Source organism: Trachemys scripta, chromosome 2, assembly GCF_013100865.1.
Source record: "Trachemys scripta elegans isolate TJP31775 chromosome 2, CAS_Tse_1.0, whole genome shotgun sequence".
NCBI classification, from domain to species: domain Eukaryota; kingdom Metazoa; phylum Chordata; order Testudines; family Emydidae; genus Trachemys; species Trachemys scripta.
In genome coordinates this window covers 93,566,614-93,593,127 of record NC_048299.1, presented here as the reverse complement: position 1 = coordinate 93,593,127, position 26,514 = coordinate 93,566,614, and the positions used below count along the sequence as shown (strand labels likewise).

Below are 26,514 nucleotides of genomic sequence, written 5' to 3'. Positions count from 1 at the left end.
GTTGGGGGGAGGAGTTCCGGAGTGGGGTGGAGATGTGGGGGAGACCAGGCCACGACCCCCTCCCCTAACCGGCCCTCCATACAATTTCCAAAACCCGATGCGGCCCTCAGGCCAAAAAGTTTGCCCGCCCCTGCTGTAACTGAAAGTGAATAAATCTCCTCCCGCTTCCCCCACTCCTGTTAAATTTTTACATAGATACTTTTGTGAGTACAAAACAAGTCTGTCTGAGGTTAATGTCTGCCTCATGGAACTTCATCGAACATCCTAATGTTGACTAATAACAGCAATTTGTCATACAAACATATCAAGATAATTGGCTTTGCTTCAGTGGTAACGTTGATCAGACTCCATGGCGGTACCGTCTGTCACCAAAATGATGTACAGTAAGAGTGCAGATGTTATTTACAGTGTTTTACTAATTCCTCTCATAGGGAGAACTATATTTCTTCCTGCATATAATAATCTAGCTGTTTTATAAGGAATGCTATTCATTCTCAACACTTTGAGCCAAATTTTATGGGAACAGATAAATAGTTAATGAAAATGTCCTATGTTGTAGCTCTCTAAGGCACGATATTAGCAAAATTTTGGATGATCTTGCTATGAAGGAAGAAGTTTCTGCTATAATTAAGACACACTAATATGGTGTGTTCCAGAAACATACAGTGCACATACCTCTTACCTTCTACTTCTACCTTGTAAAATGCATTCATTGTTAGCTAAATTTGTATTTGTTCTTTTTTCATTAAATCTAATAATCTAATCAGATCCTTTGTTCACTTCATTCAAATTAATACAAAGCATGCAGAGTTTTTCACGCCAAGAAAACCATTAAAATATTGTATATTATTCCATTAGATTGCATTTAGATAGTAATTTCAGTAGCTGGCTGTCGCGTTCAAAATACTGTCAGATTGAAGACTCCAGTTTATATTCCATTTTCATAACATACACCAATAAAGTTGGGAAAAGTAAAGCCAGTATATGAAAAAACTAGTGGTCATGTAAAATTTTTGGGAGTGTAAGAGAATAATGCTAAATGTTTGTGAAGGAAAAGTATTAAATAATAACATCATCTTTCACTTAGTAGTAATATAATTTGTTAGTGAGCACAACCTTTGCCTTAAGTTTGCTATTAAATCCTTTCTGCTATGAACTCCCAATGAAGTATTTAAAATGAAAACCAGCAATTCCCATCCTCTGCAGTGGAATTGTTATTTTTACTTGATGTAATCCTTAATTTCCAGCCAAGGCCTTTGAGAGAATTCATTCTATGAAAAGGAACCAGAAACTTGCCTCAGGGCTAAGAAGAGAGCTGTTGAATAGATTTTAATTGATGCATTTGTATGCCTTCTAATCTGTCCTCCAATAAAAATAAAGATTGGGATATTATTTTTTTTTGTTTTTAAGAGATTATTTATCCAAAGCACAGATGACTCTTCATAGCTACTTAAAGTGTATGCAAGTTTTGCATGCAAAATTGACGGTATTGTTCCAGGCAGTAATTGCAGGTAATTGCACCCCTACACAGGCACACAAATTGACTAATTAGCCCATAACACTAAACAGTGCATACAGTATTGGGCACATACCTATATATAGAGCATATACAGTAAAGATTTATTGGCGCATTAGACTCGCATCCTGCACCCTGCTATGTTTATAGCTGTCCCTGTGGGCAAAACTTGCTTCTGTAAAGTAGAGGATTGGAGGTGAAATCCTGTCTCCTGGGAGTTTTACTATTGAGTGGATTTCACCCTAGATCAACCTCACTAGCCAAATCATTAGCTCAGCTTCCAGCCTGAGTAGCATAGCTGGGCTGGACGTAGAAGAAAGAAATAGAATAGCTGGGCTTAGAGTAGAAGAGCTAAGCTAGGGAAATGGTGCAGAGGAATCCCTTTCTGCACCTCCAACTGTGGAGCTATTATTTGGCTACTGCTGTGGCTCTGAGGCCTTCATGCATCCCTTCTGTGAACTGGTAGGAGTGCAGGAGGGTCCACATAACAGCAAATCATCCAGTATTTGCCATTCCCATTGCATGCTGATCACATAGGAAGCTGTTGCAGATCTTTTTGTTGTACAGGGTTGTGCCACCTAAATGTGGCTCTCCAATGGACTTGCACAAGGTCACACAGGAATTGCATTTCAGAGTCAGTAAGTGAACCTACATCTCCGGAGTTCCAGCTGTGGTACCTCTGAGCCTGCTTAAGCCTGATGAGTTATCCCTGAGCCAGAGTGTGTGATGAATCATCCTAAGCAGTTACCTTCAGGTCTTATGATAGGACCCATGCCATTCAACCAGGGTTCAGCCAATCCATAGGTAAGGACCCACCTCAGGTGATCCCAAGGCAGGTATATAAGCTCCTATGGGATGCAGTCTCTCCAAGCTGCTAATGGTCACTATCTGGCTAGGAACGCTCCCGTTGCCAGTAATTTCAACAGATTGCTTCTAACCATGCTTTTTTCCATGCTAGTCAGCCCCTATTCCAGCCTACATCTGCTCCAACCTCAGTCGATGACTCTGACACTAGCCTAGTGTCTTGATCACAACACCATTTTTCACTACGTACACAGAGAAGACAGATGAGTGAAAAGAGGGCCACACCAACGGTTTCTTATTTGCGGTTAATAGTAAGCCCCAGGAATTGTTTTCAGATGCCAAGTGCATCCAACTCGTCATTCTGCATGAATGGAGTTCTCACTTTCTAAAAATAGTCAATGGATTTCAGACCTTATACGTCTGGTTAATACAAATGTTTGCAGAGTAGTACCTGCCAGTCTAAAAGTAGAACCTCTCCGACAAACACACCACTCCACAAATTAATTGTGTGTGGCAGAACTCGATCGTGGAACTGCAGTCTCATCATCTAAGTCAGTGCACCATGAGCTCAGCTGAAAGGAGGAGCTTTGCTGGCTTCCATCAACAGCGATGGTTTCATCTATTGTATGCACTTCTTTTATGCATGTCACATTTTTAATTTTTCTCCCCTTGCTAGGGATTTCAAAATGTGACTTAAAGAAAAGGCGCTGACGAGGAAGAGAACATGATATAGTTATTATTCGCAAAAGCGAGCTCTGCCGGAACACTCACTTCTAAAGTGTTATGCTGTATTTTAGCCATCAAAGTCTCATTAAAGCTTTTGGAATCACACAGGCTTTGGAGTATTTATTATTTTATAGTGACTGCAAGTAATGGGATGTGATTATCAGGAAAAGCTTCTGATGGGACCTGTTACGCTGTGAAATATCTTCTAAGGGAAGTGGTGAAACTACATTGCTGGAGACATTTTAAAATTAAGTTGCACACAGCATTTAAGAATACACTGTATGGAACAATTCCGCACTGGCAGGAAGATGGACAAGATGACCAAATAGGTCAATTTAATCTCTAGCTCCTATGATCTGATTCTATTAATCACCGTACACAAGGCACCCCACTCTGGAAAATTTAGAGGGGAAGCATATTTACTGTTTGTTTGAGCAATGCCTGACAAGAATTTAACGGAGTAGTTAAAGGGTAATTCTCTCAAGTTTCTCACTTCTTGATAATCCCATTGCACTGGTGGGGGTGGGATGTTGATTTTTTTTAACATTCTGTAGGTGCTTGCTAAACGAGTGCAGAAAATCCCGAATGTTGCAGATGTTGAAAGTGTGCGTAGCATACATGTTCAAATGTGATGTGTGTGCAGAACTGCTGTGCACTGTGACCTGAGAAGGAAACATTTTTTTAGAAGCTATTTTGACAGATATTCTTCAGAAAATGGTTTTCATGATGGTAAGGGAATTGCCACCTCTTAAAATTGTGCACAAGCAAATGTGTTGCTGTCCTATTTTCTCCTCCCATAACTTGGTTTCTGAGGTTGTAGCCTTTTTTGGATCATTAATACAAATGCAGAGAGGAGCAGGCTTTGAAGTTTTACTTACACCTGTTTCTGTTTTTTTTAAAAAATAGTATTTTTGTTAAGATATGATTGGAAAGATATAAGGAACAAAGAGAAATCCCTAAAACTTGGTCTTATGTACCAAAACCATGGATGTGAAGACTTCACCTTCTGACTTGTTTAGCTTCTATATGCTCTTTCCCTGGTCCCAGTGCAAATGATTTCTACTATAATGCACTTACCCAGAGATATTACTGTCGGTCTATACAGCAGTACACTAACATGAATTTCCACTTCAGTTCCAGGCTTTCTTCAGTGTCAGAATGAGGGCATGTTAGGTTGGGTTCATACACCAATAAACTTAACCTGTAAATAGAAGCAACTGCTAGGGAATTAAAAGCACAGGAGGATACCTCCAAAGGTGATTCTTACATATGAACGCTGCCACAGAAAATGAAACATCTCACTTTCCCAAGGCAGAGGTTTACCTTTTCGGAGCAGTACATTGACTCACGTAGGGCCAAGTTTCACGTAGGGCCTCAGGTATTTGCACACAGCGCTCGATGACTTCAGTACAATTTGTGCATTTTTATCTTAGAGACAATTTTGTTGTTTCTAAAGTAAGTAGTATGTATGATTATAGCCTTTACTTTGTTACTCTTTACAAAGCTTTTCTAATATTCTGTTCCAAAAACAGTAGGATAAACTTCCATAATTACAAGGATTTATACAAAGGATTTTAGCTTGCAATTTGATATATGTGTAGATGCACTAACTGATCCATTGTCGCTCATCAACTGGGGGATGTCGGGTCAGAATCTGACCTGAGTTACCCTGGCGTGCATATGGTCAAATTCTGATCTATTACTCTGGTGCAAAGCTAGAGTAACTCATTCTGGATTTACACCAGTGTAGCAGAGATCAGAATCTGACCCAAAGTGGACATCTCAGTGGATACAGTATATTAGTGTAGTAGGAGCAGTTAACAGAGGGAGATTTGAACAGGCCCTGTGAGAATCACTACAACAAAACCTGCTTGAGAAAAACTCTTCCCCCTGGGGACAGCGAGGTGTGCATAAAATAGTTTATGTATTGCACAGTGTGTCAGGTTGCACCCCTTAGGATGCCACCTGATGTACTGGGATACTGCAGAGCCCTCCTGTACTGCCAACCCATGCACCCTTTTTACCTGTCTTGCTGAGCCAGGCTATTAAGCCTCCTCCAGCACACAGGCAGGGCCACACCCAGCAACAGAAAGACACAGACTCTGAGATCAGCTCTGGGAAGACTCCGCTTTAAGGGACTTGCCCCAGCACTCAGGTGTCCAATTCCCTTGGAGTGCAGACCCAAAGGTATATTATGAAATCCGCCTCCTCCCTCAATGTGGAGGAAGGTATGAACAGTCCACCCCCACCCCCCCACGAATTGCACAAACTGAGTTATATTATAAACAAGAAATAAGTTTATTAGCAAAAAAAGGTGACTGTTAAGTGACTCTAGGAGGTAACAGACAGAACAAAGCAGATTACTGAGCAAATAAATAAAAACAAATAAAACAAAATCCGCAAGCTATGCTCAATATAGTTAAGAAACTGCAAGCTATGCTCAATATAGTTAATTTCTTGCCCTAAATTTTGTTTTAGGCAAAGTTTCTGTGTCTTAGAGTTCCAGTTATATTTCTTTTCAGACTGGACCCCTGTCTCTCCCCTTGCCTTCCCTTCAGGTGTCTTTAACAATCTGTCTTCTTGGGCAGATTGGCCATGGAGAGAAGTCCCATTTGCCTTCCTCCCCACCCTTAATAAGAGTTACATAAGGCAGGAATCCTTTTGTTTCCCAAATTTGTCCCCCCTTTCCTTTTAGTGAAAGTTACAAGAAGTCCCAGAAAATGTTTAGTATCCGGTGACAAGACCGCCTGATCTAGTAGTGTCGCAGTTACATCCCCCGGACACGTCCCAGGAGGGGGAGAGATTAGTATCTTCATGGTCTTATTGTTCCGTCATAATGGCCCATCAAATCTGATGGCCTGTCATCTGGTGGGTGTCTTCCCAATACACACCCAGTTGTAATTGTTACATAGTCCATATTCCTAACTTTAGATACAGAAATGATACAGGCATACCAATTGGATAATCACATTCGGTAAACTTTAACCTTTCCAATGATATCTTACAAGACCCATCTTGCATAAAGTACCTCTGTTCTCTCATATCCATAACATAAGCATATTTCTATAAAGAACATGGTGTGTAATATCACACACAATATTAGCTTACCTACATCATGTGTGTGAAAGCCTGTAGGAGCATTGGATATGCCAGTGGTAGGTTCTGTAGAGTATAGGAAAATCGAGGGAATTGAAATATTCCTGCTATGAGATGTCGGTGACGGTAACCTAACAAGGAAGGGTCCCAACACCCTGCATAGTAATGCACTGTACTGCTTGCTGAGCTGCTGCTGTTAACCAACTGCACATTATTTTATTAATTTTCATGCATTTGGCATCTTTCCCAATTTTGAGGCACCTCACACTATTTAAAACCCACAGCCGCAAAACTGTGTAACAACACAATAAATCAGTTCTTCGGCTGAGCTGAACAGGTCTTCACTTTAGTAGAGTCCTACACAGGGTGGAAAAAATGCTGCCTAACTGCCAAACCTCCATAGTCCACTTGAGATAAACGGTAGGCTTCAAACTATGCCCAGAAGATGAACAAATCCAGTCTCTTAGAGACCAATTAAGAAAAAACTTCCGGTGTTGAAGACCCCTCATGGCAAATGGTCTCTCATCATCCCCCTGTTTAAATAGAGTGAACTTGAGCACCTCTTCTGATCAGCTACAACAGTGTTGTAAAGGAGAGAGGTGACCTCTGAGGTAACTGGAACCAAGCCAGTGAGGGCATTCTAACTTAAAGCAAGCACCTTACATTTCTAGCTGTAATTCATTGGTAGCTAGGGCATACTCAACAGTAATGGTATCAAAACCTTTCTGCAGGCCAGTGGTTTAATTTTTGTCTGAGGTTTCCCTTGGGTCTGTCCAGATGTCGGTGTTCCAGTTACCATGTACTGAGCTACCAGATGGTTTGGTGATCTTTGTCAGAGGAGGAGGATAAAGCTTCTGATAAAGTATCCTTTTATTGGTGTATGTTGTCATTGTTAGCTTCAGAGTATTTGACTTATTCACAGAACAGTTTGTTTAACTTTCTTTTGAATGGTGTGAAAAAGTTCTTCCTCCATCTTGGTGGGTCCTGCGCTTATTGGCGGATTTTCTTGCCTCAGAGATTCACCACGTGGGTTGGGGAACAGCCCAGAGACCTTCCCCTCTGGTAGAACCCACAGTCCAGGTCAGTTGGGAGGTTTGGGGGGAACCCAGTCCCACCCTCCGCTCCGGGTTCCAGCCCAGGGCCCTGTGGACTGCAGCTGTCTAGAGTGCCTCCTGGAACAGCTGCACAACACCTACAATTCCCTGGGCTACTTCCCCATGGCCTCCTCTCAACACCTTCTTTATCCTCACCACAGGACCACCTTCTTGTTGTCTGTTAATGCCTATGCTCCTCAGTCCTCCAGCAGCACGTCCTCTCACTCCCAGCTCCTTACACCCACAGCAAAAGCTGAAGTGAGCTCCTTTTTAAAACCCAGGTGCCCTGATTAGCCCGCCTTAATTGATTCTAGCAGCTTCTTGATTGGCTGCAGGTGTTCTAATCAGCCTGTCTGCCTTAATTGTTTCCAGAAAGTTCCTGATAGTTCTGGAACCTTCCCTGTTACCTTACCCAGGGAAAAGAGACCTATTTAATCTGGGGCTAATATATCTGCCTTCTATCACTCTCCTGTAGCCATCTGGCCTGACCCTGTCACAATGGGTAAAACCTGTTTAAATCTGCCTACCAAGAGAGTAACAAAACACAGAAGCTGAAAAATCCATTAAATCTCTACAATTCTTTCCTTATCAAACTTCGGGGTCAGTACTTTATTTTGGTTGTAGCTATAGCAGATAATAATGGCTGTCAGTCCTGAGAAAACCCGTGCTTACCACCTGAAATGTCTGCTGGAACTAACAAGGACTGTACCGGGGAAAGGATTGGGCCCAGACTAGGAAGGAGTCTAACCTGTGAAAGAAGTTTATTGGAACATCTCTGAGAGTGAGATATTACCTGTAATCAGTTTCTTAATGTATTAGGCTTATACTTGCATGTTTTTGTTTTATTTTGCTTTGTGACTTACTTTGTTCTGACTGTTATTACTTGAAACTACTTAAATCCTACTTTTTATACTTAATAAAATCACCTGTGTTTATTAATAAACCCAGAGTAAATGATTAATGCCTGGGGGAGCAAACAGCTGTGCATATCTCTCAGTGATACAGAGGGCAAACAATTTACAAATTTACCCTTTATAAGCTTTATACAGAGTAAAACGGATTTTTGGGGGGGGTTGGATACCATTTGGGTCTGGGTGCTGGAGACAGGTAACTGCTGAGCTGTTTTTAGTTAAAGTCTGCACCTTTGGGGACATGGCCCAGACTCTGGGTCTGTATTTCAACAGGCTAGCATGTCTGGCTCAACAAGGCAGGGTTCTGGAGTCCCAAGCTGGCAGGGAAAACTGGCTCAGAGGTAATTTCAGCACATCAGGCGATAGTCCCAAGGGGATAGCTGTGAACGAACCCGTCACAATAATGACTATTACTATTATTGCATGTCTTTACTTTGCAGTTGGATGTCTTTGGCTTGCCTCTTGCTTTGATGTGATTAATCTCTGGGACCGTATCCTGCAAATAAACTTACAGGCCCTGATTCTGCTCTCATTTACATTTTTTTTCTGTCCATGTAACCACAGTGTCTTTGATGGACACTGCTGTAAGTGACTGCAGAATCCAGGCCCAGGGTCCTTCTAAAGATTTCTACCTTTGATCTTACATTTCTAATAGTTAGCAAATTGCCTTCTTTCCCAACTTTTCTCTGTAATGAAACAATATTTTTCATACTTTGTGCATTAACTTGTACATTTATGCTGTACACACTTCGTACATAGGGAACAAAAGTAATCATTACAGTGGAGAAAGAAACACTAGAAGAAGTAAGTTATTTTACGTATTGAGGAAGGGATATGTACAGTGAGTTGACACCATGCTAGATGTCCAGTAACAAATATCTAAAGTAGCAAATAATTTACATGAATTTTAAATATTTGGAATAGTAGTATGATTGGCACTGACACAAAATATGAATTTTTAACAAAGGGATCATGTCTGTCCTCCTTTATGGACAGAGTCAAGGAAATCCACAACAGAAATTGGTGAGAAGATTTGCTCATTCCAAAGTTAAATGTCTGTGAAAGATTTTCAGAGTCCATTGCAAAGAGTTTCTTGCAACATCAGAATTTCTAAGTAGAGCAAACCAATCTAAAACATCAAATATTGTAAGAAGACAATGATGGACATATTTAGGACATGCTTTAAGGATGCCACCATCATGACTTTGATGGCAATAACATGGACATGACCTGGAAACAGAGAGCGAGGGCAATCTAGAGAAACATTAATCAGAACAACAGAGAAAGAAGCTAAAACAATCAACATGACAATCCAGAAGCCTAAACAGACCAGCACATGACTGGAATAAATAGCATAAGCTGGTGGATGCCCTAAGCACCTGCGAGTGTGGGAGGATGAAGAAGAAGAAAATTATCTCTCATACTTTGCACATGTAGGAAATCACTGAAATCCCTTAAAACAATATGCAGTTTTTTTTCTCAATGGTGGACAATTTTTTCATTGCTGCTGTTTTAGCATCAAATATATGGTATGAAAAACCCATCTTTCACCAGAAGCCACATGCTGCTTCATTAAAATAAACCAAACCAAACAAACAAAAACAACCCCACATCTTATTTGCTTTGAAAAAATAACATCTTGAGAAAGGAATCAGCAGGGAAGGAGGCTGCAGATGTTGAAGTCAAAGTTTCAGCTGTAGAGCTTTTTTCAGCACTTGTCAGATTTGACAAGTTCATGTAGATTTTGGTTTGTGGAGGGGTACATGTGTTTTATATTTTCTGTTTCATGCCAGCAGGTGGTATTCATTTGATAAATTGTTATGCTTGCTTAGTAAGAAGTCATGTCCTTACTTTTGTTTTTTAGGCTAACGGGTGTCTTGCCTGAGTAAGAATTTTGGTTTACTCCTGGGGGAATTCTGCACCAAAAAAAATTCTGCGCACAATATTTTCAAATTCTGCAAAATTTTGCATATTTTATTTGTCAATATAATCACAGCAGTTTTGATTATTTTTGGTCATTTATTTCAAAATACCTGTCATCAAATATGTCTGTAATAATAGAGACAACAAAAAAGATTTAAAAAATGTTTTTGACAAATAGGCGTATTAATAAAGAACTCTGAGTAATAATTCCTTACTAGGCGTATTAATAAAGAACTCTGAGTAATAATTCATTTAAATTTCAAAACAGAACTGTATTTCCCACACCCCTTAGAGGCAGTGCAAAGGCTTGGGGGAGTTGGGGTAACGGAGGAGTTGAGGGAGAGGGAAGTAATTGCTGAGAAAAAGTCTGTGTGTGAACTTGAAGGGTTGTTTGGTATGAGTGGGAAAAGTCTGGAACAGATTTTTGGGTAGTTGAGAAGGGACTGTTAGGGAGCTTTCCCCCATGCAGACTCTGGCTGACCCCTAGCCTCTCCCATTCAGTCAGGCACATCTTTGCTGCATCCCCATGTGTCCTTGAACCCCCTGTCCACATGTCCCTCCACCCCCCACTTACACACCCCTGTTCCCATGTGGCCCTGCACCCTTTCCCCCTCTGCTCATGTGGCCCTGCGCCTTAACTCCCATTCAGCCCCTGACCCAGTCTTTCCTCCCCCACTAGCCCTTATGAGCCCCTATCTGACCCTGCAGCAGCCCCATGCTGTCTGTCTCCCCATATCTTCAGTCTCTTGACCTGGTCCAGCAGGCTCTGTGAAGAAGACAGGCTCTTTCTCTTCCCTAGCTGGGAGTGGCTGCTCTGTTCTAGTGCCACAGTGCCCTCTGGTGGACAAAAGGTGGAACTGCAGCAACATTCCTGCAGAAGCTTTTTTTTCCTGCACAAAAAAAAAATGTATGGCTCATTAATTATGCATGCACACAGTGGCGCAGAATTCCCCCAGGAGTACTAAATAAATAAATTATTGGAGATATCCTATCTCCTAGAACTGTAAGGGACCTTTAAAGGTCATCAAGTCCAGCCCTCTGCCTTCACTAGCAGAACCAAGTACTGATTTTGTCGCAGATCCCTAAGTGGCCCCCTCAAAGATTGAACTCACAACCCTGGGTTTAGCAGACCAATGCTCAAACCACTGAGCTATCCCTCCCCCAACTGATTGTTTGGACTTTGCTGCATATACTCAAACCTGGTTAATAAAGTGCTTTTGTTAATCTTGAGTTGCAATGTCACTTGCAGTGTGACGTTTTAGCAAATCAGATCATCCCATCCCAAAGCTAAAGGCTGAAATGAAGTAACCTCATAGTTAAGACAAGTGGTCTGCATAATATTAGTACTGCTGAACAATAAGCTAAAAGCTGAGTCCAGAAACTGGAAAGAATACATTTCACTTAATTATTCTGTGCCTTTGGATTTTTAAAGTCCCTTTCACCAATTACAGTAATTTGTTTTGTTCTCTAAAATAATTAAATGATTTGTTCTCTTAAATAGTCAAACGATTTCTTTTAGTTTTAGTACAAGTCTGATCCAAAAGGAAATCATTCAGTAGTTTTTCTACTCAGCATCCTTTGGAATTCCTAAAAGAAATCAGTGAGCCCCGCTCTGTCACTTCACAAAAATTGAAAAAGTATTTAATTCACTAATTTCCTATTGATTGATAATTAAAACAAATTAATCAGCTTAAGTCTGTTACATGTTTTTAGATCCCAGTCCATCCTAAATTAGCCTGGCCTGTGGAAAATGTATGAATCACTGATGCTTCACAGCTGCTTAAGCCAAATATGCCTTTATTTCTTCAAATCCTCTCTCTCTCTCTCTCACTGTTCTGAAAACCTCATGATGTATTTGTCCCCATCCGAAATTCAGTTTCAGGCTCTGGGGGCGCTCACTGAGCCCTTGAACAATATAAAATGAGGCAGTACTCCATAACTTGATTTAAGATCTGTCAGCCTGAGAAGAATGTTGAGAGGGAATGTTGTCAGAAGTAGCATCTCAACATTTCTAAGATGTGTTAGAGCTGTTTTCTCTCAAGCCACAGAGCAATCCCCTCTTACATTGACCTGGTAGTCGAGGCCAGTGTCCGTATGGAGACTCGGATGTTGAGATTGTAAAAATGGGTTCGTATCTTATTCCTCAATAGCCATACTGCTGGGTTCACTTGAGGACACAAATGGTGGCAAAGATATATATTTCTATGAAAACTTTTTGGTTCAAAAGTTATGTGGCTGGAAGAAAAATTTCAGTGTACGAAGATGCTTGTAGATGGAGAAGGATTCAGACTTTCACTCTTGTAACCCATTGTGCAGCAGGCAAGAACAGTTGTAATTCCTTTGCTCCCATAATGACTGTCACTCGTCTTTAAATATGACTACAATTGGAAATCAGTTTCCACATGTAGGGTTCAGGAAAAGTGCCAAGGCAAGCTGGTGTCTATGTTCCCTCCTACTATCCACCAAGGTGGCATGACAATATTCTATTGCAGTGGCTCTCAACCAGGGATCCAAGGCCTGCTGGAGGCTGCGAGCAGGTTTGAGGGGGGTCTCCAAGGAGGGCCAGCATTAGATTCGCTAGGGTCCAGGGCAGAAAGCTGAAGCCCTATCACATGGAGTTGAAGCCTGGGCCCTGAGCCTTGCCATTTGGGGCTGAAGCCAAAGCCTGAGCAATGCAGCTTTGCAGAGGACCCTGTGGCATGAGACCCCAGACAATTGCCCTGCTTTGCTACCCCCTGACGTTGGCCCTGGCTTTTATATGCAGAAAACCACTTATTGTGGCACAGGTGGGGCGTAGAATTTTTTATAGCATGTGGGCTGGGGGGGCGGGGGCAGGGGTCTCAGAAAGAAAAAGGTTGAGAACTGCTGTTTTATTGCACATTCTGCTTCCTTCATAGCAGAGTGCTAAGCTCGCTTGTCATGTGCCATATCCTCCTGGGTTAAGTCCATCCCGGCAGACTGTATGTGCTGCTTGATGCAGTCCTTGTAGTGGAGTTTGGGATGGCCTTCCTACTGCCTTTTTCAAATTCACCATCTAGAACTCTTAGTCGATTGTTATCCGTACGTATGATGTGGCTGACCCAAGTCATTTGCCTCCATGCTAGCATGGCTGCTAGCTGTAGTACTTCATTGTTGGTGACTGTCAGAGCAATTGATTCCCATTATGCTGCGTAGGTGGCATTGTTGCAGGCAGTTAAGTTGTGGGATATGGTGACAATAAAGGGGGCAGGTCTCTAAAGAGTATAGAAGACAAGGGAGCACAGCTCTATAAGTTTTTGGCGTTTTGTGGACACTTTGACCTTCCCTCCCTCCCTCCCCCGCCCCTATCTTGTCCAAAGACTTTTTTGTAGGCTACCAAAAGCTGAGGCTGCTGACTTGAAATGTGCTGAAAGTTCTTTATCAATGCTGCTGATGTAACTGTGCTATCTAGGTAGCAGAAGCACTTGACATTTAATTGGCAGCCATTCAGTTTTATTTCTTGTGGTAATGGAAGAAATGGGCTTCTGCCAGGAGATGGTGACATAGGATTTCTGTTTTCTTTACATTTAATACAAAGGCCAAAAAGGGATATAGCATGGCCAAAGGAATTCAGCAAATGTTGCAGGTCATTCTCAGAAAGGGCGACAAATGCTGAGTCATCAGCGTCCAATAGATCCTTTATTTCATTTTGCTGCGATTTGCTTTTTGACCTTGAATCGGTGGGCGTTTAGAAGACTGCCATCAAATTGGGTTGTTAAAGTGACACCTATAGGGGTAGTATGTGCAGCAACTTCTAGCATTCTAGCCAAGAACAAAGTAAATAATGTAGGGGCAAGCACACAGCCCTGTTTAACCCCATGGGCTACAGGAAAGGGATCAGATGAGTTGGCACCCACTGATACATGGGTCTGTATGTTGTCATGGAAGCAGCATATAAGATTGATTAGTTTGTCTGGGCAGCCAAACTTTGCAAGAAGTCACCACAGAACAGAGCATCTGATGGAGTAGAACATCTTACTAAGGTTGACAAATGCAACATATAGGGGTATTTGTTGTTCAGCAGCTTTCTCCTGTAACTGGTGTAGGGTAAATATGTCAGCTGTGCTGCATGATGAACGAAAACCACACGGGGATTCAGGGAGTATATCTGCAATAGCCTGAAGTCTTTTCAGCAACAGCTTACCAAGGGTCTTACCAGCGATGGAGAGGTGTGCAATGCCATGATAATTGCCGCAATCATGTCTGTCCCCTTTACACTTGTAAAACCTCATTTTCTCAACAGAAAGTAAGTCAGTCTACTAAAGCTTTACGAAGTGTAGGACCACTGTGTTTCAACACTTCAACTGCGATTTCATCAGCTCTGTTTGCCATTTCCATAAATGCATTCTTGGTTTTCTCCGAGGTTGGTGGATCTTCGAGTTCAAATTGGACTGTTCTTTGCTTGATTGAGTCTATTTGATTATATGAGCTCAACTCACGATTGAGGAGAGTCACAAAATGTTCTTTCCATCTTTCTAATATCCTACTTGCTCAGTCAGGATGGTGGTGCCGTCAGTGGACAAGATTGGACAGTTATTGGCTCTTCATGGTCCATAAATGGACTTTAATGCCTGAAAAAAACCTCGGGTGTTATTAGTATCAGTAAGAGCTTGTAGTTCTGTTCCTTTATTTCTCCACCAAGTGTCTTCCATCTCCTGCAGCTTTTTCTGCACTTCAGATTTTGAGGAGGAGGGGTTCTTCAGTTTAACTCTGTACATGGCTTGATGGGCCACAGAGAGTGCTTGAATACTGTCATTAGCATCAAACCAGTCCACATTTTGTCAAGTTTGGACACCAAGGACTTCTTCAGCTGTTGATTGTGCTGCAATTTGAAAGGCACCCCACCTTTCATCGACAGTCCGCTTACTCTTGAATTGGCACAGCTTAATAGTGCAGCATGAATGGAAGTTACTAACTGGGTTCTCCCCTCTTCTTCTGTGCAAAATTTCGAGACCTGGACACATCTGTTTAGTTTTGGGGGCAATTTTCAATCTAGGACTGTGAATCCTGAGATTGTCTAGTACGGATAAGCTGGTGATCCACAAAACATTCTGTGCCTCTCCTAGCCCTGGTAATGTAAAGATCCCTCAGGCATTATGATGACTAATGACATTTTAACCGAGAGTACTTCCAATAATAGAACCACTTTTCTGGCATGTTGAAAAAAGTGTTCGTAATAACACTCTGCACAGAATTTGACCTTGCTAGGGAGTAGTTCTTCATTTGTATTTGGAGACCCATTTCTGAATTTGCTTATGACTCTGTTCCAAGTGATGCAATAATTTCCAGTGCAAGCATTGAAGTCACCCAGTAATAAGATTTTTGTCGTTGTTGAGTATGTTTCTTAAGGTGTCACTCAACTGGCCATAGAACTGAGTCATCTTATCTTTTCTTTGGGAACAAGTAGTGTTGGGACATAGGCACTTATTATTGTCAGAAACTTGTTGTGGGACTGTAGTATCCTCAACATCATTAAGTGCTCTGATATTGACAGAGTTTGCTGAGCTAGTTTATTATTGATGGGGTTTGCTATTGCGAGACCTAACCTGTGTTGGCGGATGTTTTTAAGTTGCCTTGTAACCTGACCAGTAGAAAGCGTTTTCTTTTTCTCTAAGTGTGCTGCTTTCATGTAGTCTAATCTCAGATAAGACAATGATATCCCTTTGATATCTGTATAGCTTTTTTGCTACTAATGAGGTTCTTCTACAGGCTCAATTTTCTTTTGGGTCAAGTAGTGTGCGAATGTTCCAGCGTCCGATTGTCATTTTCTGTCCATTTTTGTCCATTTCAGAATTCAAGAATCCTATTTGTTTGTCTTAGTCTTGTTGTTCTTTAGTAATGAAACATTTATAAATGTCATAACAAGGCATAACAACAAAGGCCCTAAATCCATGGTGCCTCATCCTACCACTCTGTAATGTGATGCAGTTGCCAGACACAATCTCCTATTATCTTTCCTGCAGTAATATTGAATTGTCTTAATTTAAAATTTGCTTTGCTTTTAGTTTTCTTCCCACAGGTTAACAGCATTAAGTTTAAGAGGGTATATATAACGTTACAGATATTATTGCTTAGTGTTGCAATTATTATAGTGTCTGATTAAATTCTGCTTGCCTTGGAAAACTGTGTCTGGAAGAACTTTGTTATTCATGAATAAAGCAATGAAGTTTGACGAGCTGATTTGAAGTGTTGATCAAGAAAAGTGAGAAATCATAATATAAAATGTTAGATTTGGTATGTTGGTACCAACAGATTTATCTATCAGTCAGTGAACATGCAAGTCTATGGAAAGTTTAGTCACTTGGACACTGTCATGAAGGAGACCAAGAAAGATTTGACTACTACAGACATGACTTCTCCAACCCATGTTGGCCACGCTTTGGTATCCGCCAATTCCTCTAGCATCGCAGGAATAGTCCTAAAGAGGTCATCATACCCCAAACAGAAGATCTGTTTGTGGCTGTGAAAGAGAATGCGGAATCTGAATTGAATTTGAAGAGGCAATTAGTAGCAGGAGTGGTTTTGGTGGGGATTCATAGATTCCAAGGCTGAAAGGGACTATTATGATTATCTAGTCTGAGCTCTTGTATAACACAGGCCATAGAACATCCCCATCTTTTTAGAAGAACATTCAATCTTCATTTTAAAAATTTGTCAAAGCTAGAGAATCCACCACGACCCTTGGTAAATTGTTTATTTCTGGTGTGAATTTGTCTATTTTCAACTACTCCTCCATTGAAACATGTTCTACCTGTCTCTGCTAGATTAGAGAGTGCATTATCAAATATTTGTTGCCTATGTAGGTACTTATAGACTGTAATCAAAATACACTTCTTAACCTTCTCCTTGTTACGCTAAATAGATTGAGTTCCTTGAAGCTGTCTTTATCAGACATATTTTCTAATTCTTTAGTTGTTCTTGTGACTCTTTTATCTGAAACCTCTCCAATTTATCGATGTCCTTGGTGAATTGTGAGCGCCAGACTGGACACAGTATTCCAGCAGTGTCGAATACATAGGTCCCCTGTTTATGTAACCAAGGTTTGTATTAACCCTTTTGGCCACAGTGTTGAACTGAAAGCTCATGTTTCCTCTGATTGTCAACTCCCACCTCCAATTTTTTTCAGAGTCACTGCTTCCCAGGATAGAGACCCTCCCTTCTCCCCCCCCCCCACATCCTATAAGTATGGCCTACATTCTGTGTTCCTAGATGCATTCATTTACATATAGCTATATTAAAATGCATGTTGTTTGCTTGTTCCCATCTACCAAGAGTTCTAGGTCGCTTTGTATCCGTGACCTGTCTTATTCATCATTTACCACTCCTCCCCAATACATTTATGATCTGAAAGCCTTATCGTGGTGATCTTGTTTACTTCCAGGTCATTGATAAAAATGTTAAATATCGTAGAGCCAAGAACTGATCTCTACAGGACCCCACTAGAAACGCATCTATTTGATAATGATTTCACCATTTACAATTCTATTTTGAGACCTATTAGTTAGCCAGCTTTTAATCTATTTAATGTGTGTTGTGTTAATTTTATATCGTCCTCGTTTTTAATCAAAATGTGGTATCAAGTCTTAAATCTGTTACATCATTATTACTTGTATCAGCCAAACTTGTAATTTTCATTTAAAAAAAAAAATCAAGTTAGTTTTACAGGATCTATTTTCTATAATCCTGTGTTGATTGGTATTAATTATACTACACTCCTTTAATTTATTGAGTCCCATATCAGCTGCCCCATTATTTTGATGAGGATCGATGTCAGACTAACCAGCCTTTTTAAAAATTGGCACAACATTAACTTTCTTCCAGCTTTCTAGAACTTACCTACTGTCCCAAGACTTACTGAATATCAACATCAATGGTCCAGTGAGCCACTCAGACAGCTCTTTTAAAACTCTTGGATGTAAGTTGTCTTGACCTGCTGATTTTAAAATGTCCAACTTCTGTAGCTTTTGTTTAACATCTTCCTCAGATACTGGTGAAATGGAAAGAGTGATATCATCCTCATCATCTGACTACATTATCTTCTCGCCCCCCCTCCCCTGCAGAACAGAAATACTTATTGAACACTTCTGCCTTTTCTGCTTTATTGTTGATCATTTTATCATTTCCATGTAATAATGGATCAATACCATTATTAGAATTCTTCTTGTTACTAATATACATAAAGACAGTCAGAAGGAGGTTTATTTTGACTCTGTTGGCCATAAATTTCTCTTTGTATCTCTTTTCTTCCTTATTAACGTTCTACAGTTCCTCGCCTCTGATTTATATTCATTACTGCCAATTTCCCCATTCTTCCATTTGTTATATAAAAAATAAAAATAACTGTCTTCATTTCCCCTCTAAACCAAATCAGGTTTTTTTTAAACAATACAGCCTTCTCCTCAGTTGTAGAATTGTAGCTTTGGGGGCATCTAATAAAGTGTTCTTAAACAATTTCCAATTAAAATTCACATTTTTTGATTAAATTCTTCCCAGCTGATTTGTGTCATAATTATTTTCAGCTTTGTGAAATTGGCCCTTTTCAAGCACCAAGTGTTCATATCACTGCTCTGGTCTTTAATTCTGTTTGCACATTATAAAAGTGGTCAAGTCATGATCATTTGTACCTAAGCTACTATTAATTTTTAAATCTGTGATCAGTTCCTCCTCATCCGTCAAGACAAGGTCTAATATAGAATTCCCCTGTGTTGGTATGCAAGGCTTTCTGCATTAAGAAATGGTCATTTATAATATTTAGAAATTCCAAGGATGTTTTAGTACTGGCGTATGAGACCTCCAGCATATGTCACTCAAATTGAAGTCCTCCATGATCACTCAGGTTTTTTTCCTACACATTCTTTTCATTACTTTCCAACATGACTTACAGTGGGACCCACAGGATAATGTGGGCAATTGTCAAAGTTGTACCAGCTATGGAGCTTGAGTAGAAACATATTTCTTTTTCCTCCTTTTTATGGGGTTCTTTTCTTGAAGCTATGACTTCATTTTTTGCTATTAATCTAGTTAGCAACCTTTTTAATTTGTTACTAAATTAAGCACTTCAAATGCCAGTTTGAATTTAGAGAACAGGACTCCTGGAATCTTTCTTCCAGGTCTTTTACAGTCAATATGCTCTGAAGGTTCTAGTGAGACTGTTCAGAATATTTTTGGTGTTTGCACTTAAAGTGTGGCATACCTCTGGTTTCTCCAAGAACTGTGATATTTCACTACAGCAGCTTACATCCAGCAGCTTGCAGTTGAGTCTTCTGAGAACTGCCTTGTAGCTGCTTTTCAATATTTTTTTTATTTTCCAAGAGCATCCCTACAAGATGGCTTTCTTAACAGTAAATGGTAAAAGCTGCCATAGACCCTCAGTTGAAAAATAGAGTGTAAAGTAGTTCAGCCTTCCTAGATTTTAATGCAGAGTTATAGTCTGCCTGCAATTGCCAGAAATTGACTCTGCAGGGAGAAGATAAGACTCTCTGCGGGTGATTGCAGAAAGGGATACTTCAGTGTTGAGGGGTTTTTTAATTGACCTATGAACTGCTTACTTCTGCCAGTACTCTGGAGCCAAGGAATGATCCTGTCAAAAGAGAAGACCCTCCTTCTCTGTTGTGAATTTAGGAGCTGTCCTAAACTCTCCTGTCCTTTCACCCCAGGCTTGGGAGTAACCATTCCTGCCATTGATTTAGGTATCACCTGTCATCTTCACTTTCTTGTTATTAGAACACTGGCTATGGGGGGCTATGCTCAAGATGGAAAAAAGGTACTGGAAGTGTGTTCCGGCACTTCTGTACCCCATAAGTGATCGTACTGAAAGTGCCAGAATGGTGGTCTAGCTCCCAAAGAAGTGCTAGGATGGTGTTCCAGAGTGTTCCTGCACCATTCGAGCCTTGCATTGGAGTCTGGGATTTCCAGGTCAGGGAACTCTTAACAGTTTGAGGAGGGTTCTTGTCTTTTCATGCAGTCATTCACAACCTAGTTTCTCCTGTCACTGGAGACATAAAACAATGAGCCTGCCCCACTATTAGTGGGTGAGCAGACTCTTCTTCTCAAGTGGGCTTCAGTTAAGGAATCACATTTAGCAATGTTATTGTTCAACTCAGTGCCAGTTCAATATCTTCAAAAAGGGGCCTCACAGTATTGGCAACATTCCACTGAGAAACCCTACCACACGCTAATCTCCCTGGGTTTGGTTTCTGTCATCTTTCTGGTTAGGATGAAAATCCTTTCTAGTTTGGGGTAATATGACAAATCTTCACAACGTCTCTGAGGCTTTTTCATGACCGTACAACATGAAGTTGCACAAGATGAGAGGAAGGCATTCAAAGGTGGATCTCACCAGATCTGGGCTGGATCCCAATGACTTCATTGAGGTCAGGGGACTTCCCCTTAAAGAGTGCCCATCCTCTTCTAAACACTCTGTGGACAGTTTCTTTCTGTTGTCCAAGAGTTTGGGTGTAAACGCTGTCTGTAGAGTATTTTGAACAAGTTGGATACCTGTTGTAATAAACCTGGATGCTTTGAAGTGACTGTGGAGGCACTAATTGCTTTGGGTGTCTGGTGGTGAGCTGAGATGACACTATTCAAGCCCTGAGATGAGTTTTTTTCCAGAGGAGAAGGCTTCGGAGTGCAGACAAGAAAGCAAGCAGACAAGTCCCAGAAGTTTTAAAAAAAAATGCTACCATTTATTCAGGTCATTTTAGAGAGAGGAAAGTCCAAGGATCAAATGCTTTGAGGAATAGATGCTGTATCAGCCTCAGGAAAGTTGTTGATTATGTGAGAAACCGTTGGATACAGATTCTAAGTCAGCCAGAAAACAATCTGACTTTTCTTCTGTGGAGTCGAAGAAATGTATGATGAGGTGGGTGGAACCAGCAGGGATGCAGCCCTACAGGCTGTATCCAAAGGCAGGAGGGGTCAGCCCGCAGTGTGGCCTCTCGTTGCTGGCAGCAGGTGAAAAAATAAGCTTCCAACTGGAAGCTTTTTGTTGCAGGAAGCAACTGACTTCCTTTAGGGGGCAAAGCATACAGCCCAATGGTAGAAAAAGTAGTGTGGCTTTATCCCTTAATATTCAGAGAGCAATTCCAAGATGGGAGCCACAACTTTGGGGCTTGCTAGAGAAGTCTTCCTCACTTATCAAATGATACTGCACTCACATGGTTAATGAGATGCTCTCAAGAATTGTGAAGGATTTGGAAGAAGCTTTGTGAAGTCAAGGTTTTTTCATGCACTCGGTAGTGGCCTGTAATGTAGTTATGCAAAATATTAATAGATGTTGCCCAAAAAAACCCACCTAAAACCACTCTTCAAATATACGTTGATGACAGTGATCTCTGGGACTAATTAGGTTAATAAACTGTATGTATTATGGATGCTTCAAGGGACTTCTTCACCATCAACTTCTGTGGTGTCATGGTATGGTGGCAGGCAGAATTAATATGGTCATCTGCACAAAGCTCTATGCTGTTTAATTTGGAACACTTCTATAGGCATTGAGCAGTGCTGTTTTTCCCCCCCAGCGTTGTTTGTTTTCCCAGCTGCCCTCAGGGTCTGAACATTAAATACATTTGAAAAGTTTTCTTGGCTGCTGAGCAGCTCTAAACATTGCTTGTATTTTTTCTACAAGTCACCTTATCCTGATTAAGTATAGGGCTCTCTTTCCTGTAATTAATGCTCAGTTAAGGGTCCATAGTTGTCTTGGGAGGGAGAGAGAAGGGGAGTGATACCTCATCCAGGTGTTGGTGGCTTGCAGACATTATATCCACATAGGACAGTAGTGGAGATAACCTCCAAGAGCATGCTCATTATAGCTTTTTCTACACCTGTAGGAGCTATGTAGCTCCTCCTAGCCTTTGCTGTTGGACAGAGGAGTGGGAACACTGCCACGCTCCAAACTACCTAACACCTACTGGAGCCTTACAATCAGTGCTAGATTTTCCTTATCTCTCTCTGGTGGCAATGGTATTAGTGCTGCCTTCTTCACAGGCTTGCTGAGTGGGGAAGGAACTCCCTGTGCACTTGTATTGGAACAACCCTAATATGCCCCTGAACTTTAGAGTACTGTCAGGTGCCAGAAAAGCCACCACTTCGTTCTTCACAAATAAACTGGTTTGGCCTCAAAGGCTTTCGAGGTGAGCACATGTGTTGGGAACAAAATATGTGCCATTCCCTTCTCACCAATTCCCCTCCCTTTTCCCCCTTTCCCAGTTTGGTACCATTTTGTTGGTTTGTATATAAATTCCAGCTGTAAACAGAAAACGCATTTTCAGTCAGCAAAATAAGAGTTTACCCTGTTTTCCTACTGCGGATTTGTTATTTTGCTGTAAGCAAATAACTAAGCCAGTGGTCCCCAACGCGGTGCCCGCAGGCACCATGGCACCCGCCGGGACATTTATGTGCGCCCGCCTAGTGCCCAGCAGGGGAGAGAAGCCGCGGTCCTGTGCCTACCTGGGACAGAGAACTCCGGGGCTGCAGGCTGCGGGCGCCGGTGTTCTCTGTCCCCGGCAGGTGCGGGCCACGGCTTCTCTCTGTGCTGCCCAGAACTACCCAAAAAAAAAGGGGGTGGGGAGGGCAGCTTGGACTGCTGCCGTCCGAACTGCCAAAGCGTCAAAAAAAAAAAAAAAAATAATAATAACCCACATCCGAACTGCCGAAGCAGAAACAAAAAAACCCGCTCAGACTCTAAGAATGGACAGAATGCCGCCCTGTAGCATGTGCCGCCCCAGGCATGTGCTTGCTCCGCTGGTGCCTGGAGCTGGCCCTATATGTGAGTATTCTTCTGCTGCACTGATACTGTTGTTTTCTTGTGCTTTGCTATTTATTATTCTTTTTAACATTTTGCCCCAAAACGAGTGGTTCAAATAAAAGACAATGTACATATTATTTCAACGCAGAGTGGGACGAATCCTATTGTTTTATTGAAAATAAAAGGAAATGTGTTTGCTTATTGTGCAGTAGTACTGTTGCAATGCCAAAAAAACATAATGTCGAACACCATTTCCAAACTAATCTCGGCTCTTTTGACATTAGCCATCCACTTAAACCTGAGTTGAAAAAGGTTTGATTTGAGTTGATTAATTTTCTTCTATCTGCCCAGCAATCTGTGTTCACTAGACAGGTGGTAAAGTCTAAAAGTGCTACCATTGCTTCCTTTAAAATTGCTCGCAAAGAAGAAAAAACCCTTTCAAGATGGTGAATTGTTGAAGGAAGCATTTTTGACTGGTACGGATTGTCTGTTTCAAGGATTTCCTAACAAGCGTGAGAGTTTGTCGGCAATACAAGACTTGAAGTTATCAGACAACACAGTTACGAGGAGGATACATGCATTTCAAGCGACATGCAAACTCCGCTAAAGGATGACTTGGAAATATATGACTGGTTTTCACTGCAGTTCAATGAGTCGACAGATATCTCGGATACAGCGCAGTTGGCAGTTATGGTGAGGATGGTATTTAGTGACCTCACCGTAAAAGAAAAGTTACTAAAAGTATTGCCTGTGAAAGGGCGAACAAAGGGTGAGGACATCTATCATTTATTCAAATCATACACCACATCAATTAGTATGCCACTACACAAGCTGTCTGCGATCACCACTGATGGGGCACCAGCAATGATGGGCAGCGCCAATGGATTCATTGCACTCTTCAAGAAGAATGAATCCTTTCCGAACTTTGTCGTATCACTGCAATATCCACTGTCATAACTATAAAGGGAAGGGTAACAGCTGTCCTGTGTACAGTACTATAAAATCCCTCCTGGCCAGAGACTCCAAAATCCTTTTCCCTGTAAAGGGTTAAGAAGCTCAGGTAACCTGGCTGGCATCTGACCTAAAGGACCAATAAGGGGACAAGATACTTTCAAATCTTGGTGGGGGGAAGGCTTTTGTTTGTGCTCTTTGTTTGGGAGTGCGTTCGCTCTTGGGACTGAGAGGGACCAGACATCAATCCAGGTTCTCCACATCTTTCTAAACAAGTCTCTCCTATTTTAAACTTGTAAGTAAATAGCCAGGCAAGGCGTCTTAGTTTTACTTTGTTTTCTCAACTTGTAAATGTACCTTTTACTAGAGTGTTTATCTTTGTTTGCTGTACTTTGAACCTAAGACTAGAGGGGAGTCCTCTGAGCTCTTTAAGTTTGATTACCCTGTAAAGTTATTTTCCATACTGATTTTACAGAGATGATTTTTACCTTTTTCTTTAATTAAAAACCTTCTTTTTAAGAACCTGATTGATTTTTTCCTTGTTTTAGATCCCAGGGGGGTTGGAACTGTATTCACCAGGAATTGGTGGGAGGAAGGAGGGGAATGGTTAATTTCTCCTTGTTTTAAGATCCAAGGGGTTTGGATCTGTATTCACCAGGGAATTGGTGAAAGGTTTCTCAAGGCTTCCCAGGGATGGGAATTCTTGGGATGGTGGCAGTGGACCAGAGCTAAGCTGGTAGTTAAGCTTAGAAGTTTTCATGCAGGCGCCTACATTTGTACCCTAAAGTTCAAATACAGCCTTGACATTCACCAAGAAGCTTTGTGCGGCAAAGTTCTTTCTTTCTTTTCAACACGTCATGAATGTCGTTATTAAAATAATTAACTCTACTTGAGCAAAAACTTTGCAACACCGACTTTTTAAGGCCCTGTTGGAAGATGTTGATGATAAACAGTCTGATCTAATCTTGCACACAGAAGTATGATGGCTGAGCAAAGGTAAAGTTCTTGCATATTTTTTAAGCCTAATCGAAGAGATCAAAGAATTTCTGAAGTCCACAAATCAGAACTTTGAGCAACTAGAAGATTCCAGCTGGTTAATGGACTTGGCTTTTCTTGCCAACATCACTGACAAATTGAACATTTTAAATCTTGAGCTCCAGGGAAAAGACAAACATGTGGCTCAAACGATAGGTTCTGTAAAATCCTTCAAAACAAAACTGATCTTGTGGATGTCACATATGAAGACAGTCTCTCGTACATTTCCCAAGTATGAAGAAAATGGTATGTGACAGTGATTTTAACCCATCACCATTTGTTATCCACATTCAAACACTTCTGGAACAATTTGAAAAGAGATTTCAACAGTTCACCATCATTGAGCCTGTAGTTGCCTTTCTTGTGAATCCTTTTACTTGCCAAATAGAGGTAATAGAAATGGCTACATCGATTGAGAGTCTCATTCAAGTAAGAACAGAAGATGTGGAACTGGAGATTTTGGACCTTCAAAATGATATTGTTCTAAAATACTGCGCAACAGATGAAAACTTTTGGAATCTGGTTGACCGAAAAAAGTTTCCTGCCTTAAAAAATGTAGCATACAAAATAAAATCTCATTTCAGTTCCACTTATCTATCCAAAGTTCTGTTTTCAACAATGAACATCATAAAATCAAAATACAGATCTCGGCTTACAGATGCCCATCTTGATGATTGCTTATGAACGGGAATATCATCCTACTCTCCCAACTACGAAAAATTGGCTGAAGAAATGCAGTGCCAAAAATCACACTGACTTTATTAGAAAAAACACGTGAATTAATGATACCTATTTTCCATTAAGTGCTGATGAGCGTGTATGATTAACTTGTGTTTAACTTTTTTTCTTGTTTGTTTGTTTGTTTATTGAAATCCAGATACAAGTAACAATGCAAAGAATATTTTTAATTAACCATAACTGGCTATCTATGTTAAAGTAAGAATAATAAATATATTTGGACCAGCAGAATAAATATATTTGGACCAGCAGTTCAACAATGTTTTACTTTTTTTAAAATAAATAAGATGAAAACTGTTTGACATTTATTTTGTAAAAACTCCTTAATTTTTCTTATAGGTAGGTAAAAAAGAGCAAATTCACATGGTAAGGTGAAAGTTATTGCCGAATAATGTAATTAATACCTTTTACATGTAAAATTACCTTTTTTATCTGATGGATTCATATATTATGTAATATTAAATACGATGTTTTTTGTATTATTTAATGTGCAAATACAAAATAAGCCTTGAAAAATTGTTGGCACCCGCCACACGCTTCTGAAAACATGAATGTGCTATTGGCCATAAAAAGGTTGGGGACCACTGAACTAAGCGCTACTTGCATGCTGCACTAGTGAATTCTGCCTCTATTTTGAGTTTCTGGCCCTACATTTTAAATATGGAGATGGGGGAGAAACTTGAAAAGATTTGTTTTATTTGCCTTACCAACATTGTATGCAATATTTTTTTAGACTCTTATAATACGTTTTGAGCAGTGAGAACCTAATTTTCTTATCGGTCACTACGGTGTAGGGCAGAAATATAAAATGAATCAGACAGACATAGAGCCAGGAAGCTTTTAAGGAGACCTTGAAGTGGTAGGTAAGGGAACCTCTAAATCTAGCAAGTGTGGTTCTTATTATAATTTATGATGCCATACGGGTGTTTTGTATCCTTGAAACCTCTTTGAATGGTG

At 40.8% G+C, this 26,514-nt stretch overlaps 1 protein-coding gene across 5 annotated transcripts in view; it reads left to right on the top strand.

Moving 5' to 3' along the window:
* TPK1 (thiamin pyrophosphokinase 1) overlaps nucleotides 1-26,514 on the top strand; it is a 495,971-nt gene that overhangs the window by 258,520 nt on the left and 210,937 nt on the right. The gene's annotated exons all lie outside the window — the stretch shown is intronic.